Raw genomic sequence first — 8714 nt, 5'->3', positions numbered from 1 at the left:
AGCCAAACTTTGTTTACTTTCAGAGTTTCTTCTTTCCTGTTGAAGTTATCCAACTGTTTGTGGATTTCAATGGCTTCCCTCTGCATACTGACCTGATAATTGTGGGCATGGTCCAGAATTTCAGTGTTTTCAAACAGCACCTCTTCTCCAGCCTAAACATACCCAGCACCACTAAGCTACTCCTCATAGAGAATGGTTTCCAGACTTTTTACCATTTTGGGAGCCCTCCTCTGGACAGGCTACAGTTTGTAAACATCTTTTTTCAACTGTGGTGACCAGAAACGGGACACAATATTCCAGGTGAGGATTAACCAAAGAAAAATAGAGCAGTACTATTTCTTCCCCCTATACTCACTATATAATCACTATACTCATATTGATGCAGGCTAAAATCGCAGTGGTTTTCTTAGCTGCTGCATCACATTGCTCACTCATGTTCAGCTTGTGGTTAACTAACTGGCTCAACATACTGGCAAAAAGAGCTGACTTCAGGTTGGTTTAGACAATGCCAGTCTAAGGGATCATGAAGGCATCAGGGATGAGCTTTCCCTTTAATTTAAAGAAACATGGAAGAGAAAGTGCATACTGTCTGACAGTATTCTTGGATAATTCTTATCAAGTGAAAAGCGCTGGAGCTCTTCTCCAGCCTTGGTAGCCCACTAAATGTTTTCCTCACCTCCACATGCAGCTATGGCAACTGCAAATTAGCATCTTTGTCATTGTATCCAAAAAAATGTACAGTATTGTGTAGATTAACTGAAGAAGGTTATGCAATTCTATTACTGGACTCTAAAAGTGGCAGTCAAGATTTTAATGAAGTTTTTAAATAAATAGCAATCTTGGGGGACTGCATAAGAACTCTCCTTTATTTCTTTACATCATTTTATGTTACCAGTTGTGATTGACAGATTTGTGATTTGACAGGGTAGAAGAATGTGCATGAGCTTTCAGTCAGTGACAACAGCATCATTGATGAGTTTTCTAGTTTCCTGTTTGGGGTCATAGATTTTGACAGAAGGAAGAACAGAATGATTATTTTAAATAATAGCACTATATTCCCCAGCTGTGATATGTGCTTCCAAATTTGTCCCTTTCATTCATTCACTGTTGTAACATTTTTGATTTCAAAAAGAAGAAGAGGTTTTTCAAGTTCTTCTAAAAATATGGTTTAGATTAGCCTTTCTCAATCTTTTTATCTTGGTGAAGTTCTTTGTAGTTCTCAGCTAACTTCTACATAAAAATCATGATTTCTCATGGAACATCTAGCAAACTGCCACAGAACTCTAGGTTTCTAGGGAATCCTGGTTGAGAAACCCTGTTCTATTTCTTGTATATTGTCATCACCCTGGGCACCCATAATCATAAATATGGGGATTAGATTTTTTAAAAAATTAAACTTGAGTTAATTTGAAACAGGTAAAGTCAACACCATGTTGTAAAGGCTGGGATGAATTTATCAAATTCTAGCATTAAATCTATGAGAGAGAGAGAGAGAGAGAGAGAGAGAGAGAGAGAGAAATATTTTCTATAGCTTATCCACAGAAAACAGCTCAGGAGATAAGTAGTGCTGGAGGGCTTGGTCTGAGGTTGCTTCCTGCCACTTTCTGTGGTAAAAGACTAAGAAATGGCTTATTTATAAATGTTTAAATTTTGATGAATGACTTCCATTTAACAGTTTTTGTTTTGTCTCTTCCTGCCCACCTGGAGTTAAATTCGTTGGCTGGTTTCTTCACTTCTCTTGGAAAACAGTGATATTAGACCAGTGAGAAGGTCTAATATGTACTATGTATCAGTTGTACTCTAGTTTCAGTTCATGGTCTCCACATGATTACTCCTGTGAAGTGATAAATCCAGGACTTAGATCCACCATTCTGTCACTGACATGCATCCAGATCCAAAGTACTGAAACCAAAATTAATGATAGCATCGGATGCCACACCATACAATTTGTTTTACAGTGGGCCCTTCTCTTATGCAGGGGATCTGTTCTGGAACCCCCCCCCCCCCCCGCACAAGAGAAAAAATGCATAAGCTCAAGCCCCATAAGATATAATGGGGCTCGTGCCTCCAGTGCACCATAGGCGCGTGCCCCATTACTCCTTCCGGGGTGTGGGAGGTTTTTTTTTTTTTTTGGCACGGCTTCCAGCGTATGCTGGAAGCTGCATATGGTGCACCCACATATGGTGTGGGCGCACTGTACATTAATAATAAGCCTACTAAAGGTGCAGCTCTTACCAACAGCAATTTATTAGTATTTCAATGATATTGCATCCAATTCTTTCCAGGTTTTTTTCTTCCAGTTATCAGTCTTCAGACTGACTGAAATATACATAATTAAGCTTGGCATGTTCCCTTTCTCTCTTTTCCACAGTCTAACTTTCATTTTGCAGGTTTATGGCCTACCACAGAATACTGAATCATAATACTGTAATAAAATTTATTTTTGTTGACACATCATTCCTGTTGCACATGAATTTACTGCATCTGTTGTACATGCTATGGAGTTGAATTGACAAGCACAAGCTGCAACTGTTAGTGTGAATCACTTATGCCACATCTTTTTTGTGACAAACCTATTCAGATTAGCCTACTATATACTAGATTGCACACTCTTATATAGATGGACACATAGATTACACTAGTTGTAGTACAAGGAAGATGGCCAGTATTTTCTATCAGCTACTAATTTAACTAAATAAACTCTCCTGGCCTGTTTCTGCTCCCTAATCTGATGGAAATGCCTTTCACCCAGGCTCTGATTAGTAGTTGAATGCACCTCTTTTTCCACATGCAATGGGTGCCCAGTAGAGTGTGAGAGGAGTTATGACCATGATGTTACACTTATGACAAAGCAGTGATTGTGAATATGGAAAAGTTATGGATGAGTAAATCTGGGTAACTGTTCCATATTGACATTTACTACTTAGTTACAAACCTGATACTATTGCCACAATCCTAGCTCCGCTCCTCAACCTATTTTACTGAGAATCACCTGCATGGGGGAAAGGCAATCCATTCAGCCAGCAGTCATAACATGGCTGGTATGATGAATTCAGTGGAGCTTACTCTAAAGGAAGTGTATATTTATTATTTATTTATTTAGAGTATTTATACCCCACTCTTCAGTCACAATGGCACTCAGAGCAGCTATAGGATTACAGTTTTAGAACTGGGTCATGACACTGAAGACCAGGGTTTAAATCTCTGCTTGGCTGGGTGACCTTGAGCAAGTCACACTTTCTCATCCTCAGAGGAAGGCAAATGCAAATCTCCTATAAACAAATTAAGAAAATCCCATGATAGCTACACTTTAGGGTTGCCATAAATTGGAAATGGATTGAAGGTGCACAAAAACAAAAAAATCATAAATTTCTAGAGAGAAAGCACCTATAACCCATTCCAACTAAATACAATTGAGCAGGATGTGAAGCCCAAATAATGCAAATTCTAGAAAATCAGACACAGGAAAAAGGGTGACTAAGTACAGCTTGTTGTAAATATGGACACGTGGATCTTATTGTACAGGAATAAGGAAGTGATTTTATATGACAACAATTTCATAAGAAAGGGAAAGTAGTAAATAAGTTCACAAGATAATGGAGAAGTCTTGGCATGCAGCTTCTTCATGCTGAACAGATGATGAGCTGAGGCTCAGTGGGAAGAGAAAGGAGACGGCCCATGTTTTGTAAAAACTTATTTTAAAAAAGAATTAAAATACGTATATATTTTAGTTTTGTTATTCTTTTAAAATTTTCTGTAAGAGCATCAAATCTTACCAAATTTTCACTTTAACCACATATAACAATGTACATATAAATACATTTAGGCTATGCATATGATATTGTAATTTAAATGTGTAATTATAATTTTGCTAGTTGTTTATCTCACAACTATTGCCATTACATTTAGTGACATACAGGAATCACAGTTTGTGAGTAACATTACTGCAAAACAACATGACTAAGGATTCTTTATGGTGTGATATGGGAGATCAGTGAGGGCGTGTGTGACACTACGAATTGTCATACCGGCTATCAACAACCCTAGTGACACCACTGGCATAGATCACAAAATCCAGCTTTCCCTTAGTGTACTTTGATTTTTCAGTGGTGCAGAATTCTGATGTTGTTTTTGTAAGCACAGAGCACAGACAAAATTGCAAGCCAGATTGCTGTATTTCAAAACTGAAGCTTCTTAAGTATGTGCATAGGCTACAATGGACTTATAAAAACTATATTAAACACAAAACCTTTAAAAGTCCCCCCACTGTTTTTTTGCACCACAGCAATTCAGAATCCCCCAGCCAGTTTGACTATGCTGTCTATGGAATTATAGGAGTTCTAGTAAAAAAAGTAACTTCTCTAAGCACTGGTTATTCCTGGGGACAGGAAAAAATTGCTAAACAAACCACTTTGAACTTGAAGCCACACTTTTGATTTATAACCAATACAAGTTAAAGAAGGCAGAAGAGATACAGAGGCAGAGAAACGGGGAGTGTTTTTCCCCTTCATTGACTTTAATATCTGTGGATCAAGCTCTTTGCTGCCATAGTAAAGAAGATAAGCAAACGCCTTTGAGGAGCCTGGATGTTTAAAAAAAAAAGTGGCAAGAAAACTTCAAATGATGGAGTGAAAACAAGTGACAGTACATCCTTCTTTCGGTTTCCGAGCTCTTTCAGTCTTTGGTGATGTATAAACTGCCATCTTACAATGCAAGGCAAACAAACTGCAAGGCAAATAACCTATGATGGTTCAAACCAGAAAAAGAAGTGCATACAGATTCCTAGGGTGAGTGGGTTTCTCTATCTCTACTCTTTCAGTCTTTCTGGCACATTCTGGGAGAAAGTCCATGTTATTCAGAAAAGACCTTTGAGGACTTGCCAGCACATTCGTTCCCATAACCTCAAATGGGAAAATCCCAACCATCCATGAAATCAAAGCTCAGGCACGTTCCCTCCTACAAGACCACATTTGTAATTACACTATTTGGGAGCAACATTTTATCGGTTTCTCCTCCTCTAGAGCTTTTTCTTGTGAACCTGCATCCAGTTTTATCATTTGAGGGAGACAGAAAGAAAAGGAAAACAGAGTGAAAGAAAGAAAGAAAGAAAGAAAGAAAGAAAGAAAGAAAGAAAGAAAGAAAGTTTTAAAGGCAAGCACAGGCCATTAGCATGGCTCTTTCTCTTTAGTGTGCCTTAAAAACCTGAAACCCATTATGGGTATGTGTATGTGTATGTGTGTGTCGAGGGTGAAGACCATACCAGGTGACATCCTAACCAGGGCGTGGGTGACACCAATGCTCCCCAAACATCTCCTTTCTTTTTTGGCAGAAACAGGCTGTGGCCTGCATCCTTTTAAAATTCTGGAGGTCAGCAGAAGTGATGGCTTTCATGGAGTGAAGCTCAGTGGGAGGAGAGAGATGCCTTAGGTTTTATTTTGTTAAACAAATTTAAAAATAATTTTAAAATACTTTTCAAAAAAATTTTTAAATTTTTATTTTTAAAAAATCACATTTTACCAAAATTCTACTTTAAACACATTAAACTATGTACATCTAAATATGGTTAGGCTGTGCACATTAATTTAAAGTTATAATTTTAATTTTTCTACTTGTTTATGTTGCAACGATTGCCATTACATTCAGTGATATATTTAAATTGTGATTTATGAGTAACATTAGTACAAAGATCATTACTAAGGATTCTGTATGGTGTGGTATAAATTCTTTTGAAAGGTCAGTGGCGGTGGATGATGCCATGAGTTACTGCACTGGGTGATGTCAAGCCTAGTGATGCCAATGCTTGTGATGGGTTGAATCTGTTTAAAAATTAGACTCTACGTTAAATAGACAGTCTAAATAGAAAGTCAGAAAGACAGATAAATGGATGATAGACTTTAGATTCTTTTTCCTCAGGTATAAAAGCACCAGATCCTGTCTGTTACTGGAATCTAAGCAGTGTCAGCATTGGTTAGTACTTGGATGGGAGACCACCAATGAATACCAGGTACTGTGGGCTATATTTCAAAGATAGAAACTGCCAAAACCACCTATAAGTGTTCCTAGCTAAGAAGATTCTAGGAAATGCATGGGGTCACCATAAGTGGACAAGTGACTTGAAAACTCATATACATACACATACGCAGTGTCTCAAGCTTCCTCTCTTCACCAGCCATGTAACTGGTTGTTGGCATGGGTTGTACAAATCTCTTGTTTTTCTTCATATTTTGCTGCTTACTAAGTTGTTGTTGTTGTTGTTGTTTTACAGTATATCCAGCTTTTCTTCCAGTGTAGAGACTCAAGGCAGCCTGAAAGTAAAGGTAGGTCCACTGTCAAGCCACTGGCATGTCACTACATATTGCTGGCAGGTTTCATTCTCTTGATAGATCACATGTCATGCAGACCTCCTGAAACTTGTTGCATTATTAATTTAATGAAGTGATGGTAAAAGAGAATTTTGGTAGAAGCACCAGACGTAATCTCTGCCACATTCAATACCCCACCATCTTGCACAAATTTCCACCCTGAAAGCAGCACTGGCTCAAAGTTACCACCACCCATTTGATCATTTGCATTCCATCTGATATAAAATAAATTGCTTTCATTGGGGAAAAAACCAAAGGAGATGATTTCAATGTAAATCTCATGGGCTGTAGTGGAGGTCTTTGCTTAATTATTGAGTAAAAAAAGCTTATATGTATGTGTACAGGCCATGGACAAGCATCTCTCTAGATGCCCAATAGAAAATGTCATCATGAGATAATTCTTCCTATGGGACTTCTATATGGTTTATTTTTCCCATACTACCTGGGAGCCCCTGGAGACAGTAGTCTGAAAAGTAACTTTTTCAAATTCAGTTCTTTTTGTATTTACCACATACACACACACACAATCCTTCTGTATCTCAGTTTCTTTCCTGAGATTACACAACTGTGTCTGGAGGGTTATGCTGAAACACAAACTGTTTACAGAAGAGTCACTGCTGTGACATAATCCTATAATCATCTTGATTTCAAACCCGTTGATTGTTTTATAGGTTAAATTATATTAAGCAGCAGTAGCAGTGGAAAAAATACTTTCAGTACCTAATTGATATAAATATCTATAAGCCCAGGCATACTGTAGCACTGTTAGGATTTCTCATTATTACACATCATTTAGACAGTGGCAGGTTAAGTTGTTCAATTTGCCATGTCTATGAAATGCACAAAAAACACAGTTGTTAGGTGAAGACAGATTCTGGGAGATAGCAAGTACATAGTGGGAATATACTGTGGTTAGTCTGACCTGAGTTCTTCCTATTATTACAGTGTAATGGAGGCTACACATGTTGCAGTGCTGGCCCAAGATGGCTACCTGAGGTGAAGAACACAATGGTGCAAATTCCTGTTCTTGTACAAAAGCTGTTGAATATTTCTTCAGCTCTCAATGTAGGATAGAATCCCCTACATCCTTCAAAGGCAACATACTAATTGATGGATGCAGGGAAGAAGGCTGTCTAGCAGCACAGAGATTTTTCATTTGTTAGCATATCCCACACCCCACTCACTGGAAACAGGGTTTCATAACTAATATCTATTGCATGTTCTGAGAGATTATGATGACCTGTGATAACTAGGGGGTTACACACATAAGGAGTCATGCTGACCAAATGATGTGCATGAGACCTAGATGGTACTAAAATAAACCCTATATGGGTTTTCTGGTCACTCAGATTCCCTCCACCCCAATCTTCCCATGTATGTTGCATTTCTTTTTGCAATGGGGACAAAGGGAGTCAGTCCACAAAAGCAGTCAAAGACTATACCTTCCACCTCACCTCATGCTGTGTTCCTATTTACTCTTCCTGCCTAACAATCCAGAAGTTGTGTCAAATCCAATAAATGTTATATCACTCCGGAGGTAAAGCCATCATCTGTTCCAGACCCCTTCTGAAAATTACATGGGAAAAACATCAAAGCCTTTGTTACACCATGTGGTAACATCAAGCACCCCTCAAGGGTATGTATTATCATATAAATATCTGCCCCAGCACTACCCACCTGGGCCCTGCTAACTCTCTCTGTGTAGTGCTCAGATGATCTCTGGGCACTGAATGTTTCATTTTCCATGGATCCCTCTCTTCAGGACAGGTAATTATTGCCCTCTCTAACTTCTTATTTCTCTCTATCCACACCTTCCACACCTTTCACATTTTTTCCTGTTAGCCTTGTATGGTCCTTAAGATTACCTTGTTTTTTGTATTGCACATCTCTGAACAAAACCCTTCTATTTACTGGAAATCGGAGTCTCTCTGCAGTTAGTACTAGTATATACAGATGAAAAGATCCCCGAAGTTACCCTCCTCTCCCAGGCCTCTTTTGGAGCTAGAATTTCCCCAAAATTTCAAGGAGACACTGGCATTGCTGGTAGAGACTACCAACTTCTCCCCAGACCTTTTAGGATAGCACATTTAGCACTTTTCTGCCTTAGGTGACTATATCCCTCTGCTTTATAGTGGGACTGTTTGTCTTGTCCATCCTGAGGCTAATTCTGAATTATTTTACTTTAATTAATAAACTTCCTCATTCTGGCAACATAAACTCATCCAGGTTGGGGTGGTGAGGTGGGGCAGGAAGATTGCATCCACTCACCAACCTCACCCTAAATAATTAGTAAGGGATTTCATCATCATCATCATCATCATCATCATCATCATCATCATCATCATCATCATC

The sequence above is a fragment of the Sceloporus undulatus genome, chromosome 4 (assembly GCF_019175285.1).
Source record: "Sceloporus undulatus isolate JIND9_A2432 ecotype Alabama chromosome 4, SceUnd_v1.1, whole genome shotgun sequence".
Taxonomy (NCBI): domain Eukaryota; kingdom Metazoa; phylum Chordata; class Lepidosauria; order Squamata; family Phrynosomatidae; genus Sceloporus; species Sceloporus undulatus.
This window is presented reverse-complemented; position numbering follows the sequence as displayed.